Source organism: Ischnura elegans, chromosome 12 (genome assembly GCF_921293095.1).
Source record: "Ischnura elegans chromosome 12, ioIscEleg1.1, whole genome shotgun sequence".
NCBI lineage: Eukaryota > Metazoa > Arthropoda > Insecta > Odonata > Coenagrionidae > Ischnura > Ischnura elegans.
Window position 1 is genome coordinate 52,183,236 of NC_060257.1, and position 15,769 is coordinate 52,199,004.

A 15,769-nucleotide genomic window follows, 5' to 3' on the forward strand; every position below is an offset into this window, starting at 1 on the left:
GGTTGTATCCTCCCTGCTTCTTAATGGTGAAGTGTTGCACCTTCTCTGCATGCACGCCGGTGTCCCCTCTTCTCCGGTCGCTGATCAACGTCGTCAGGACCATCATGAGGGCACTGGATGCCAATGCCACTGCATTAGACGGCTGCAACCACTTCATCGCCTTCCGAATTCCCATGATGGACTCCCTTGCATACGTCCTAGACGTAAAGAAAATGGAATAGAACGATAATCAACCAGTTAAAGCTAATTACGATCTAAAAATGAAGTATTATTTAAATTATCCATCAAAAATTTGGTGACCGTCTGAAATCTGTGTCGGTCTCAACTTACCTTCCACGTAGGTATTAGAGGAAATGCGTTTCCTGCTGGGAAGAAATGGAATTCTTTCCTTTCGACGTGTTCGGTGTAGTACTCCACACACACACAATGATGGAAAGTTTCCAACAAGTATTTTGTTAGCACTGATTTACTTTATAATTCGCTTGAAATCGCAATCGACTGTTCTCGCCAATTCGCTTTCAAGTGTATCAAGTGAAGATTCCAAGAATGTATCTTAGTAACGCCCTCGGGTCATTGTTGTGGAATTAGCATGGGCTTTAAAACTAATGGAGCATATCTGCATTGCATTTCCCTTTAGGCTTGTATTTTATTTTGAATTTAGTATATTTTTTTAAATAAAAAATTGATACTTTGCGTCGTGTATTTTCGACCTGGATAGAAAATAGCGTTTAGTTTTCCGTTTTTTTAATTCTTTTTTGTGTAAAACTTTTGCGTTCAAAATTTTTAATTTAAAGTCAGCTTTATAAGTCCCAGTGATTGAATATTTCATGAATTAACTTTTTTGTTCACGCCTTTTGTAAGGGAACGAATGTAAAAATTTCCCTTCGGAGTTGAGAAAACCACTTTTGCCTATGATGATGAACATGGCCAAAGAATAACGATTTACCATTAACGTTAAGGATCTAGAGAAATATATTACCAATAATTTCAATTGCGTACTATCACATTTAAACAATTCGGCTCTTAATTAGCTCGTTATTGTCCACGGTCAAGGATTGCTCTTGTTTCCAATTTACATGATGGTTTTAGCCGGTATACATTATCATTTTATTTCGTCATTTCTCCCACATTTCTTTGGGTAAAACATGTATTATAGCAACATATTATTTCGTCGAATTGCAAATATTCTAGCAAAATATTACTTCTTTCCTTGTTTCGGTCAGCATCATCGTGAGAATTATTAATATTCTGATTTTAAAATCCAATTCCCCCACGGTATGTTTGAGATATGCGAGGGAGCTACTTGGAACTAATTTGTTATGAATAATTTTCTAATATCTGGAATGTGTTGATCGAGGTGCTCCTGATTCGAATCTTGGATGAAGCTTTCGGACAGTCCCAAAAAAAATCTTAAAAGTGGTAGTGGGCCAGAGAACCCCCCGTGCCCTCAATGTGCGAAATTAAATCGTCTTTAGCTTAGTTTGGTTAAAACTATTCTCCCTTATGCATGCGAGCCTTAGGGTAGACTTGAAAAGGAACCGACGACCCGACCTTGTTTGTGAATTCACACGTCTTTGCCATAGTTTGGGTTTATTTCTATCCTCACCAATGCAAACCAACCCTAAGGTTGACTCATTGATTGAGTGGTAACCATATATATGAAATAATTGAAATAATAATTATTATTTTGATTCTTTATTGTAATAAAATCGACTTCAAAACACAAACGCAAGTACAGAACACAAAGCACTTGTAAATATGTAACTTCGAGCTCCTCTGCTATGCTTCGCGTGGTTGTATGTTATCATAAAGTCCATCACGTAATGACAGTTCCCTCACCAGGTGGAGTGATTCCAGAAAGGAGTACCTTGGTTGCACCTGATTGAAATATAGAATTTACAGAATTATGGAAAGGTATAATTTATCAGATGAAATTATAGGAATGACCATTTCTTGATTTTATACTAAATCCCTATTCCGCCAAGTTACAATCACAAGTCAATGTTGGTAAGTAATTGAGTAAGAGTAAACGGATTACGTATAACAATATTCATGAAATGATATTTCTATTTGCAGTTCATTCTTTACGGCGAAAGAGGAATCGTTTCGTTCTTTGTAATCGTTACTTGCTCCTAATCGACGATTTCTTTACTAATTTCACTGGTTTACCTAGGCTTACAGATAACTTCTCTGAGTAACATAATTTGCCTTTTAAGGATCAGATACTCTTATATAATACAGAAGTGACAAAATATGACACCCCTTGTGTTGTTGCACAAGTCATTTGCATGTATCGAAATTGAAAAGAAAATTTATGATGTATATAGCTCCATTTATTCACATCTTTACCTCAATATTAGACACATTACAGGCGTCCTTTAAAGAGGACATCTTACTAGAAGTTATTTTGATTATTACTGCATTTTTAATGATTACCTACTTTTTTAAATTAGTAATTTGTATACCTGAGTGATTACTTATTATACCAAGTAACTGAAATTAAGACCAGTTACTTTTAACACTGTCAAAAGTCAACAAATAAGAATGGCATATGGAAATTGTGCATTTTCCGTCAAGTTGAAACTTTCTTTCTTTTTCTTTCTTTTTTTTTAAACTTTCCCACTTTCCCACGCCAAACCTCTCACCAGAAAATATCTTTTAATATTTTTCAAAACTTTTGATTTCATCCTATTCAATACATAACTCTAAATAGCACGGTTCCCATCACTTAACGTATTAGTGAAAATTCTCTGGAATTTACAAAGTTCTCAGCCCGAGAAATATTTAGAATGCGGTTTTTTCATATTTAATTTCTAAATGGCATCACCAGATATGGGAGATACCACGGATATATTCATTACCTTTAATTCCCAGATACATAGATGGAAAATGTATTGAATTCTCAAAAATTAGCATAATCCAATGTATGCTTCATATTTGCCACCTTAGATGGTCTATGCATGGCACGGTTATACTACCTTTTATTATAACGAGATGGTTATACTACGATCGTTATTTAAATTTTAGTGTAGATAGCCACCTTTAATTATTGACCATTGCTGCAGTTATATGACTTAAATTTTTTCCCATTATGGAGGAGATGTGACAGCATGTATAATCATATAGTTATCAACCCTTTTCGGTTTTCCTCCATGCTTACTTTTGTCGGGATTATCTCCTGGTATTGGCCGGAAATGGTTCTTCCTCTTTGCCTTTATTTCTGTGCCTGTAAGTTTCGTGGCAGGACTAGAAAGAAAATAAAGACACGATAAAAGTATGAAATCCACATAAAATTCTGTTTTCTCTGTTATTATTTACATGGTTGCTATGGGTAGTGTTTTCGATTCACCGTACTTTAAGTTATGCCTTATCCCTGTTATTTTCTCTAACTGACACATAGAATGGGAAAAAATTAGTTATTAATATTACTAATGTACCTTGTTCTTACACAGACAATGTAAGGAAGCCCTTGAGCCCCTCAAATGGGCCCTCCACTAATAATTTCTAACGACGTGAAGTTTTACAAATACTATATATGTTTAAATTTGCCTTATTAAATAGTGACTATGGTAATGGGAAGGGCTTGGAATAAGAGTAATTCAATGTTGTAAAAGAAATTCTCTACTTTTCGAATTTTACCTCGTTAATATTCACCAGAAAGGGCTGTCATTTTATTTTATTGGAGCATGCGGTGGAAGGTCACATGATCATCAGCCCTTCGGTTTTACATCACATTTGTTGTGATGATTATATCCTGGTGTTTACCGGGAATAATTTCCCTCTTAAACTTTATTTCTCTGTCTATAACCTCCGTCCAATGGCAAAAATGAGAATAAAGAGTCGTATTGTGTTCGCAATTCACTTATTAAATTTAATAGAGAAACTTGATACTTACCACTTATACAGATTATGCATTCACTGCTGACGCGATAGCGTATTTTAATAATTTCACTTGATGTGCCCTCAAATTTGAGCAACACTCTTCATTACCTTCCTCATTCAGCTCATCACGATCTAATGAAGGATTATTTCCCACCGCCATCGTCCGATGCACATTTTACTTGAGCGAAGACGTCATATTTAATGAAATCTCTTGAAAAAAAAAATTACGCAACTTATTTTGCCACATTTTCTTCAATTCATTGCTGAAAGACTAGGTATAGACTAGGTATATCGTGTAAAATTCCGTTTCCTCTGTTATTATTTACTATGTTACCATGGGTAGTGTTTTCGATACTACGTATTTAGCTTCAATTTATTTCATTTCTACGCGACATCTCCATGTAAGCATATACCAGTGATTTATACATTATCCAATACCTATTACGTATGTGGAAAAATACATTGAATTTTCAATGATTAGATAATCCCATCCATGCGCCTAGAATGATGCCTTATATGGTCCATACACAGGAGGGCTATATTAATAATTATAGCGTAGTGGTTAAATTAAGAAAGGTAACTATGCTTTTATGTAAATATGGCCAGCGTTGATTATAGACCATTGCTACAGTTATATGATTTCAGTTTTAGGTCCATTGTGAAGGAGAATAGACCGCATGAATGACAAGGCAGTATGTGAGTTGCCTCGAGAAGAGGTAACGTGATGGAACCCGAAACGTCGGCTGCCTTAGATTTTCTTACCCGCGCGGAAACCTGAGAATAGGCTTTGCATTCAACTAATGCCATGTAACCTTATTTTATCTCAGCTGCTGTGTCGAGGAAAAAATTGTCAGGAAAGTAACTGATGCATCTGGTTAGTACGCTGATAATATGAAGAAGGCTTTTAGGCCATCCAGTTATCATCATCTTGTGGTGTTCTGCCCGTCGGCAGGTCCCTCGCGCCAATGCAGTCTCCATTTCCTCCTGTCACCGGCCATCACCTTGGAGTCTCCATATCTTCCAATTTTTACGTGGTCAATAAACTTCAGCCTTCTCCTTCCCCTTATTCTGATCCCTTCCACCGTTCCCTCCAAAGCTACTTTCAAAATTCTATTCCCTCTCATCAAATGTCTCAGCCACTTACCCTTCCTGTATTATTATTGTCTATCAACGTTACTTTCTCATCTATCCTATTTAACACTTGCTCATTCCTAACTCGATCCGTCCACCGTATTTCCTCTTCCAATCTTCCTCTAAACCCACATTTCAAACACCCCAATCCTGTCCCTGTCTCTCTTCCCCATTGTCCAAGTCTCACATCCATACATTAACACACTCCACACATAGCATTTCACCAATCTCTTCCTCAATTTTAATTCCAGTGCCTTGTTACACAACGCTCTTTTCTCCTTCTTGAAAACTTCTTTCGCCATTTCTATCCTTCTTTTTATTTCTCCTATACTTTTCCAGTCTTCATTTATCAAAGTTCCCAAGTAGCTGTAGGTTCTCACATTCTGAATTTCACCTTCTTTTGTCTTCACCCTCATACCATCTACAACTTCATTTCTCACTTTATGACTTTAGTCTTCTTAGCATTTATTTTCATTCCATATGTCTCCATTCCTTTTCATTTTCTTCCATTATACTTTTTAACCTCCGATTTAGCACTCTTAACAGGATTTTAGCAGCATGTGAAATTAAGCTGATCGTTCTACACTCGGTGCATTTTTTGGACCAGCCTTTTTAGGAATTGGTACCATCACAATCTTTAAGAAGTCTTCCGGCCATTTCCCAGTATTACATTTATCTTTTGTTGCACAAATCCACTATCTCATTCAATACCTCTTATGTTAAACATTGAAAACTTCTATTGGAAGCTCATCCACTCCAGTAGCCTTCGTATATTTCATTTCCTGTATTGCCCTCTGCACTTCACTCTTCAGTATTGATGACCCTTTATACACATCCTCTGCCTCGCATTCACTTTCTATATCCAATGCTTCAGGTTTTTCATCAGTTGCATATATTTCCTCTACATATTCTTTCCATCTTTCCCTTACTTCCATTTGTTCGCATATCATTTTACCTTCCTTATCTTCAACCTCTCTAATTCTTGCTCTACCTCTCTTTTCCTCCCATGCAATATCCTTTACCTTCTTATACTCTAAATCATATTGCCCTTTTCTCTCTAATTCTTCCAAAACTTCACAATCGCTTGATAACCATTTCTCCTTCGCCTTCTGTGTTTCCCTTTTCAGCTCATTGTTTAATTTCTTGTATATAGCACAAGCATACTCTCCGGACTTATTCTAAGATGTCCTCCTCTCTTTTATTTTAGCTAACATTCCTTCTGTCACCCATCGTTTCTTTGGTGTCATCGTCTATTGCTGTTTTCAACATACCGTTCTTTATTCTTTCCCATGTCACAGCGCTGTTTTCATCCTGGACTTTTCATTCTGTTATTGCCTATGAAAACTTACTACCTATAGATTCCTGTATTTCCTTCACCCTTTCCATATTCCACTTCCTAACCGTTTTCGCTTCTCCCAATTTCTTTAATCTTACTCTTACTTCCATCATTAGAAGTGCAAGATCGCTGTTAATATCTGCTCCTGATAGGCCTTTTACTTTCTTCACCGTATTCTTACATCTTTCTTCCTCTATAATATAGTGAATTTGATAATGCCATTTATTTACTGGCGATATCCATGCGTATCTTCTTCTTTTCGGATTTTCAAAAAAGGTATTTGCTGTAACTATCTTATCCTCCCTGCAAAACTCTATTAATTTTTCTCCTCTGTCGTTCCTTTTCCCCAATTCAAAGTTTCCAACTACTCCACCTTCTCCAACTAGAGCATTCCAATCTCCCATTATTATCTTACAGCAGGTCACCTCATCTTTAAATGCCCTCTCTATTTTCTCATATACCCTTTCAATGTCTTCATCGCTGTAAGCTGATGTTGGCATATATACTTGGGTTATCATTAAATCTTTTGACAGCATTTTAAATTCTTAACACTATTAATCTATCATCTATAAATGAAACCTTCTGTACACACTTGGCTATCCTATTCTTCATAATTATTCCTACTCCGTTTCTCCCTAACTGATTCCCTGTAAAAAACAAGGTATTTTTATCACTGGTAATTTACCCTTGGCCCTTACATTTCACTTCACTCTATCCTATTAAAGCCATCTTGTTTATGTCCATCTATTTTTTGAGGTTTTCCACTTTGTAACAATGTCCTAACATTCCACGTTCATATCCTCAACTTTTGATGTCTTTTCTGATGCATAATCTCTTGATGCTTCCGCCGGAGATCCGAATGGGAAGCTATTTTACCTCCGGAATATTTAACATAAGAAATCAGCATCAGAGCGCTATTCAAGGGAAATCCAGACGGATAATTAATGAAGTGGTTTCCCGTTGCCTTCTCCATCCTATGCCATTGGCCATCTAGTGGCTCATCTGCCTTTGGGGATGGTTTCCCATCCCTCGGGCAAGAGATTGCCCTATACCTCTAACTGCTCATCCGCTCTCCAGTGGAGCTAACGAAAAATAAAGTAAATGTATCTAGGGGGTCGTAAGTATCTTTGGGGTTTTACCGGCCCATATAATTTTTTATACCAGCTCTGTTAGTGGTGATAAACTAACCCATCTTATTGGAATGTTCACACGCGCGCGAGTCAATGAAGTTATTGTGATGAAATTGGTACCGTTCCATAAGATAAATATGGTAAGAAGGGTAATAGGTGTACCTATGGGCTTTAGATGTCTCATTATCATAAATTATTCAATGCAGAAAAATATATGTTGGTTTTCTAGTAAATATTGATAAATATACAGGGATAAAATGTTATCTGTTGAATGGATTAAATTTTAATTTTTTATTCCTTCATTCATATCACAATACCTGAATACAACGTCTGCTTCATCGCATGTTTTTCTCAAAAATCTTTTATTTTTATCTAAAGTCGAATATAAAATATTGTTCAGTAACCGTTGAGTTAACGCTAGCTAATGGGTTTAGCACCGTTGAAATAAATATGTAGGTTATGTTCCCATAGTAAGGATTTCCGTGATTTTTTTACATACTGTGCATAGTTATATGTGGATTCATATCTTAAAGATATATTCATAAGAATAGCGATATATTTTTTTTACCTGCTTTACATGTATGAAATGGAAACTGTTATACAATGACGAGCTTTTCTGATCCAAGCGAAATTTTATTGCTCTACGAAGACGATGGTGCTGAGTTAAAATGGCAATTTTTTTGGGTCAGTGGGTTGAGGTAGGTAAAACGTGCACATTAAGGAATTTTAATGAATATGGCCTATAATTTAATGCTCAGGCAAGTATTCTAAATCCTTCGATTCATCGATAAAATGTTTGCGAATTATGTTTTACTTTGTACTCCCCTTCTAATCGTATATGCGGATGTAATAGGTGATACACCTCCGTTTGTGCGAAGCTCTTTTTCAATTTATTTATTCAAGTATTAAAAGTGTCGCCTTTCATTATTCCTGAGGATGATTAGTTTAACATGTGACATAATAAAGAAGTTGCCATTAATAGAATACAACCACTGCTGTAAAAAATGAAAAAAATACTCCCTGCCAGTGGACAATTCATTTATATTTGTATTTTTATTCGAGATTCATTAGCCGGTTGGATGGCTTTTTTCCAATAATTTGCCTTTATTTTGTATTAATTTTTGCTTTATATTCTAGTATCACAAAAAGGTGTTTGCCCTAGCTCTTTTTTATGTATATATTGAATGTAATGGAAGTGTTTTTTTTTCTTTTTATCTTGACCTCGTTTAATAATGATAAGATAGTTTTTTGTAGTATAGGTCATTGGAATTACGAAAAGTATAGCTTTTTTTGCCAAATTTACATTTTTATTGAGTGGAAAAACAATATTTTTTATTATGCAAGCACCATTACAATGAGTTATTTGATAATTTTGATTTCCAAAATAGTAGAATGGAATGCTTAATTATCTACCGTATGCGACCGATCTGAAACTATATGATATTAATTAGGAATTTTCAGTTAGATGGCATTTCCTTCGTACCTCATACGAAAGAATTCATCGAATTACGACAGTTATTTTTAGCCGTTCTACTGTATGTGTTGTTTTAACTTACGACCATTCCTTTTTTATGATCGGAGAACTCAGTGTTTTATATCAATCTTCTTAGTTTTTTTAGTATATTACAAATATGCTATTTAAATCGAGATATTATGAGAAAGTGAAAAAAGTTAGTAATTCTATTTGAGGTGGTAGATGCCCTCCTCGGTGGGTGAAAAGAGAAGGACGAACGGACCCGCCATCAACGTCTGTCGGTCCGATTCAGATTTTTTGTAGGTCCTTTCCTCCCCTCCTTTTGCTCGCGGCTCAGGTACTTCGTGGGCCCGTGCGCCAAATTACAGTATACACACTATAGGATGTCATCAACAGTCTTTCCTTCCATTAACCAATTCACTCCTTATATCAACTCGAATGTCAATTCGGATATTGGATGCTTGACCTCACCCTCATCCACCGACGCATAAATAACATATCTTCAGGAGGAAGTTCCTTTCCTTTGACCGTTTCTCTCTATGACTATACATTGTAGTTGCATTAAAGACTAAGCCGAGATTTCAAGAGGACATTATTGTTATATGCCAACCTTTATACTCCTTACCTTACCTCTCGCCGTGAAAGCCATTTGGAGATCAATGGAATCTCTTGGGTGCCATTCATGGCTATGAGATTTTTAAAATAAAATAAGCAAGACAAAAATTGTAGCAGACAAGAAATTTTGAATGCATGCTAAACTGCATGCTTTCAAAAAAATGTTTTATTTCATTTCAAAACAATGCGAAATAGCTGAAACATTTAAATTTGAATTTAAACATTTCAAAACAATACGAAATTACACAAACGTTGAAATTAGAATTTTGACATCAATGGTTTCATTCAATTGGAGGGAATACATTCCCAGCTTTCAGATATAATGAAACCATCATTCATGATGTGTTGGCTGGATATTGGTACATCATTTTCCAAGATGACATTTAGTTCTTCTTGCAATATCACGGGTCGCCCCATATTCTTCCATCTTTGGATGAGTACGTACAACTCTTCCATCTTGGAAGTCTTCCTTTTCACTGCCTTTTCAGCTGGTATGACGTTAAACATCGCCTCGTCCAGGTTGTATCCTCCCTGCTTCTCAATGGTGAAGTGTTGCACCTTCTCTGCATGCACGTTGGGGTCCCCTCTTCTCCGGTCGCTGATCAACGTCGTCAGGACCATCATGAGGGCACTGGATGCAAAATCCATTGCATTAGATGGCTGCAACCACTTCATTGCCTTCCGAATTCCCATGATGGACTTCCTTGCTCACGCCCTAGATGAAAAGAAAATAGAATTGAACGATAAAAACCCAGTAAGAGCTAATATCGCTCTCAAAATGGAGCATTCTTTAAATTAGCAAGATAAAATAGTTGACCGAGGAAAATTATCCGTCTGAAATCTTTGTCGGTCTCAAACTTACCTTCCACGTAGTTATTAGAGCAAATGCGTTTCTTGTCGGGAGGAAATGGAATTCTTTCCTTTCCACGTGTTCAGTGTAGTACTCCACACACACACAATGATGGAAAGTTTCCAACAAGTATTTTGTTAGCACTGAATTACTTTATAATTCGCTTGAAATCGCAATCGACTGTTCTCGCCAATTCGCTTTCAAGTGCATCAAGTGAAGATTCCAAGAATGTATCTTAGTAACGAGCTCGGGTCATTGTTGTGGAATTAGGATGGGCTAAAACCTAATGGAGCATATCTGTATTGTATTGCCCTTTAGGCTAGTATTTTATTTTGAATTCAGTATATTTTTTTAATAGAATGGATAGTAAATAACGTTTAGTTTTCCATTTTTTTTGCGTAAAAATTTTGCGTTCAAAATTTTTAAATTAAAGTTAGCTTTTTGAGTCCCATGTGATTTAATATTTGATGAATTTACTTCTTTTGTCACACATTTTCTAAGGGAACGAAAGTAAAAATTTCCCTTCGGTGTTGAGGAAACCACTGTTGCCTATCCTTGTTGAACATAGGCGAAGAATAACGGTACACCATTGACGTTAAAGATATAGAAAAATATATTACCATTTATTTGAATTGTAAAGCATCACATTCGAAGAATTTTGCACCTTATTATCTCGTTGTTTTCCGTGGGCTGTATTTCCTCATGTTTCCAATTTGCGTGATGGTTTAAACCGGCATTCATTAGCATTAATTGTCATGATTTCTCTCACATTTCTTTGGGTAAAATATGTATTATAGCAACATATTCTAACCTCGAATTGCATATATTCTAGCAAAATATTACTTATTTCCTTGTTTCGGTCAGCATCATCATGAGAGATATTAAAATTCCGATTTTCAAATCCTATTCCCCCACGCTAGCGCCATGTATGAAATATGCGAGGGAGCTACTTGGAACAAATTTGTTATCAATAATTTTCTCATAACTGGAATGTGTTGATCGAGGTGGTCCTGGTTGGAATCCTAGGTGAAGCTTTCGGACAGTCCCATAAAAAAATCTTCAAAGTGGAGGTCGGCCAGGTAACCCCCCTGCCCTGAATGTGCGAAATTAAATCATCTTAAGCTTAGTTTGGTTAAAACTATTCTCCCTTATGCATGCGAGCCCTAGGGTTGACTTGGAAAGGAACCGATGACCCGAACCTGATTGGGAATTCACACGCCTTTGCCATTGTTCGGGTTTATTTACATCCTCACCAATGAAAAACCAACCCTAGGGTTGACTCACTGTTTGAGTGGTAACCATATATATGAAATGATTGAAATAATTATTATTATTATGATTCTTTATTCTAATAAAATCGACTTCAAAACATTAACGCAAGTACAGAACACAAAGCACTTGTAAATATGTAGTTTCAAGTTACTCTGCTATGCTTCGCGTGGTTGTAGATCATCAGAGAGTCCTTCAGGTAATTAGAATCCCTCACCAGGTGGAGTGATTCCAGAAAGAAGTGCCTTGGTTGCACCTGATTGAAATATAGAATTTACAGAATTATGGAAAGGTATAAATTATCAGAAAAAAATATAGGAATGACCATTTCTTGGTTTTATATGAAATCCCTATTCCAACAAAGTTACAATCACAAGTCAATGTTGGTAAATAATTGAGTAAGAGTTATCGGATTACGTGTAACAATATTCATGAAATGTTATTTCTATTTGCAGTTCCCTCTTTACGGCGAAAGAGGAATCGTTACGTTCGTTGTAATCGTTACTTGCTCCTAATCGACGATTTCTTTACTAATTTCACTGGTTTACCTAGGCTTACAGATAACTTCCCTGAGTAACATAATTTGCCTGTTAAGGATCAGATACTCTAATATAATACTGAAGTTACAAAATATGACACCCCTTGTGTTGTTGCACAAGTCATAATTGCATGTATCGAAATTGAAAAGACAATCTGCGATTTCTATAGCTCCTTTTATTCACATATTTACCTCAATATTCGACACATGCAGGCGGCCTTTGAACAGGACGGGTGAACCGGAGTTTAGCCCCTTGGCGTATTGGCGGCGGTTTCTAGAACTATTTTTTGGTTTGGGTTGGGTTGGTTTGGGTTGGGTTGCGTTAGTTTGGGTTTAGTTGGTTTGGGTTGGGATGGTTTGGTTTGGGTTGGGTCGGTTTGGGTTGGGTCGGTTTTTGCTTTAATAACAAATAATATTTGATAAAATTTATGATTTGTTGATAAAATTTTGTAACCATTGCGCGCGGGAAAAATAGCTCTAGAAACCGCCGCCAATACACCGATTGGCGAATAAGGGGCTTAAATTCCGGTCGCGCCAACAGGACATCTTACGAGAAGTTATTTTGATTGTTACTGTAATTTTAATGATTTCTACTTTTTTAAATTAGTAATTTGTATCCCTGATTGATTACTTATTATACCAAGTACGTGAAATTAAGACCAGTTAATTTTAACACTGTCACAAGTCAACAAATAAGAATGGCATATGGAAATCGTGCATTTTCCGTCAAGTTGAAACTTTCCCACGCCAAACCTCTCACCAAAAAATATCTTTGATTATCTGTCAAAACTTTCATTTCATCCTATTCAATACATAACTCTAAATAGCACGGTTCCCATCACTTAACGTATGAGTGAAAATTTTCTGGACTTTACGAAGTTCTCAGCGCGAGAATTATTTACAATGCTGTTTTTTCATATTTAATTTCTGAATGGCATCACCAGATATGGGAGATACCACGGATATATATTCATTACCTTTAATTCCCAGATACATACATGGAAAATGTATTGGATTCTCAAAACTTAGCATAATCCAATGTATGCTTCATATATGCCACCTGAGATGGTCTATGCACGTGACAGTTATACTAACTTTTATTATAACAAGGTGGTTATGCTACTATCGTTATTTAAATTTTAAGGTATATAGCTACCTTTAATTATTGACCATTGCTGCAGTTATATGACTTACATTTTTTGCCCATTATGGAGGAGATATGACAGCATGTATAATCATATAGTTATCAACCCTTTTCGGGTTCTTCCATGTTTCATTATTGTCGGGATTATCTCCTGGTATTGGCCGGAAAAGGTTTTTCCTCTTTGCCTTTATTTCTGTGCCTGTAAGTTTCGTGGCAGGACTAGAAAGAAAATAAAGACACGATAAAAGTATGAAATTCACATAAAATTCTGTTTTCTCTGTTATTATTTACATGGTTGCTATGGGTGGTGTTTTCGATTCACCGTACTTTAATTTATGCCTTATCCCTGTTGTTTTCTATAACCGACACAAAGAATGGAAAAAAGTTTGTTCTGAATATTACTAATGTATCTTGTTCTGACACTGACAATGTAAGGAAGCCCTTGAGCCGTGAAGTGAAGTTTTACAAATACTTTATATGTTTAAATTTGCCTAATTAAATAGTGGTAATGGTAATGCGAAAGGCTTTGCATAAGAGTCATTCCATGATTTAAAAAGAAATTCTCTACTTTTCGAATTTCACCACGCTAATACTCACCAGAAAGGGCTGTCATTTTATTTTATTGGAGCATGCGGTGGTAGGTTACATGATCATCAGCCCTTCGGTTTTGCATCACATTTGTCGTGATGATTATCTCCTGCTTTTTGCCGGGAATAATTTTCCTTCTTAAACTTTATTTCTCTGTCTATAACCTCCGTCGAATGGCAAAAATGAGAATAAAGAGTCGTATTGAGTTCGCAATTCACTTATTAAATTTAATAGAGAAACTTGATACTAACCACTTATACAGATTATGCATTCACTGCTGACGCTATAGCGTGTTTTGATAATTACATTTGATGTGCCCTGTTTGAGCAACACTCTTCATTATCTTCCTCATTCAGCCCATCACGATCTAATGAAGGAGTATATCCCACCGCCATCGTCCGATGCACATTTTACCTGAGCGAAGACGCCATATTTCATGGAATCTCTTCTTTTTAAATATTACACAACTTACTTTGGCAAATGCTCTTCATTTTCTTGCTTTTAGACCTCAGTTTTAGACTATATCAATGTGTAAAATTCCTTTTTCTCTGTTATTATTTACTTGGTTACCGTGGGTGATGTTTTCGATACTACGTAGTTATCTTCAGTCTTTTTTCATTTCTACACGAAATCCCCATGTATATCATTAACCAGTGATACACACATTGCCAATACTTCTCACGTATGTGGAAGAGTACGTTGAATAATTAGATAATCCTATCTATACACCGTGAATGGTGCCTTATGTGGTCATTACGCGGGACGTTTGTACTAATAATTATAACGTAGTATTTAATTAAGATAGGTAACTAAGTTTTAATATAAATATGGCCAGCGCTGATTATATACTATTGCTGCATTTATATGATTTCAGTTTGAGGTCCATTGTGGAGGAGACTAGACCGTATGTATGGCAAGGCAGTATGTGAGTAGCCTCGAGAATTGGTGAAGTGATGGAACCCCGTCGGCTGCCTTAGGTTTTCTTACCCGCGCTGAAACCCAAGGAAAGGTTATTCATTCAATCAATGCCATATACCTGCATCTTTCTCTCAGCTACTGTCACTAAGAAAAATCGTCAGGAAAGTAACTAATGCATCTGGTTCGTACGCTGACAATATGAAGGTCTTTAGGATCTCAAGTGGGGCTAACGAAAAATACAGTAAATGTATCTCGGGGGTCTTAAGTATCATTGGGGCTTTACCGGCGCGAAAGCTGTTTTTTAAATATGCCCTGTAAGTGATGATTAACTAACCCATTTTACTGAAATGTTCACACGTACGCGAGTCAATAAGGTTATTGTAATGAAATTGGTACTGTTCCATAAAATAAATATGGTAAAATGGGTAATAGGTGTACTTATAGGCTTTTGGAGTCTCATTCTCATAAATAGCTCATTGCAGAGATATATGCGTTGGTTTTTAGTAAATTTTGATAAAGGTAGAGGGCCATAATTTTATCTATTGGATGGATTAAATGTTAATTGTGTATTCCTTCATTCATCTCCCATACCTGAATATGTCTTCTTCATGGCATGTTGTTCCAAATTCTTCATTTTTATCTTTAGTCGAATACAAATATTATTAAGTAACCGCTAAGTTAACAGTAGCCGATGTAGTTTTAGCGTTGAAATAAATACATGAGGGTTTTGCCCGTAATTAGGATAACCGTGATTTTTGTTACATATTCTGAATACATATATCTCTTCTTACGTTAAAGATGTAAGCATAAGAATAACCCTATCATTTTTACTTGCTCGGTATTCTTATAGCTGAAAATACCAGCATAGAAGTAAGGAAACAAGTCATCAGATGC

The 15,769-nt window shown here is 36.1% G+C and overlaps 2 long non-coding RNA genes across 10 annotated transcripts; both read right to left on the bottom strand.

Moving 5' to 3' along the window:
- Nucleotides 1–1,679: 1,679 nt before the first annotated feature.
- LOC124169608 lies at nt 1,680–4,188 on the bottom strand. 4 transcript variants are annotated; one of them, XR_006867172.1, is made up of 4 exons: nt 3,896–4,188; nt 3,640–3,801; nt 3,041–3,246; nt 1,680–1,878 (listed from the first exon to the last, which is right to left on the bottom strand). It is a non-coding gene; the product is annotated as an uncharacterized LOC124169608 (long non-coding RNA). The 4 variants fall into 4 exon arrangements; XR_006867171.1 differs by having other exon boundaries at nt 3,655–3,808; XR_006867170.1 differs by having other exon boundaries at nt 3,640–3,808.
- A 7,554-nt stretch (nt 4,189–11,742) lies between these two features.
- LOC124169606 lies at nt 11,743–14,544 on the bottom strand. Of its 6 annotated transcripts, XR_006867166.1 has the most exons (5): nt 14,465–14,544; nt 14,209–14,371; nt 13,967–14,114; nt 13,382–13,588; nt 11,743–11,943 (listed from the first exon to the last, which is right to left on the bottom strand). It is a non-coding gene; the product is annotated as an uncharacterized LOC124169606 (long non-coding RNA). The 6 variants fall into 6 exon arrangements; XR_006867164.1 differs by having other exon boundaries at nt 13,967–14,121; nt 14,209–14,534; XR_006867165.1 differs by having other exon boundaries at nt 14,264–14,533.
- Between the last annotated feature and the right edge of the window lie 1,225 nt (nt 14,545–15,769).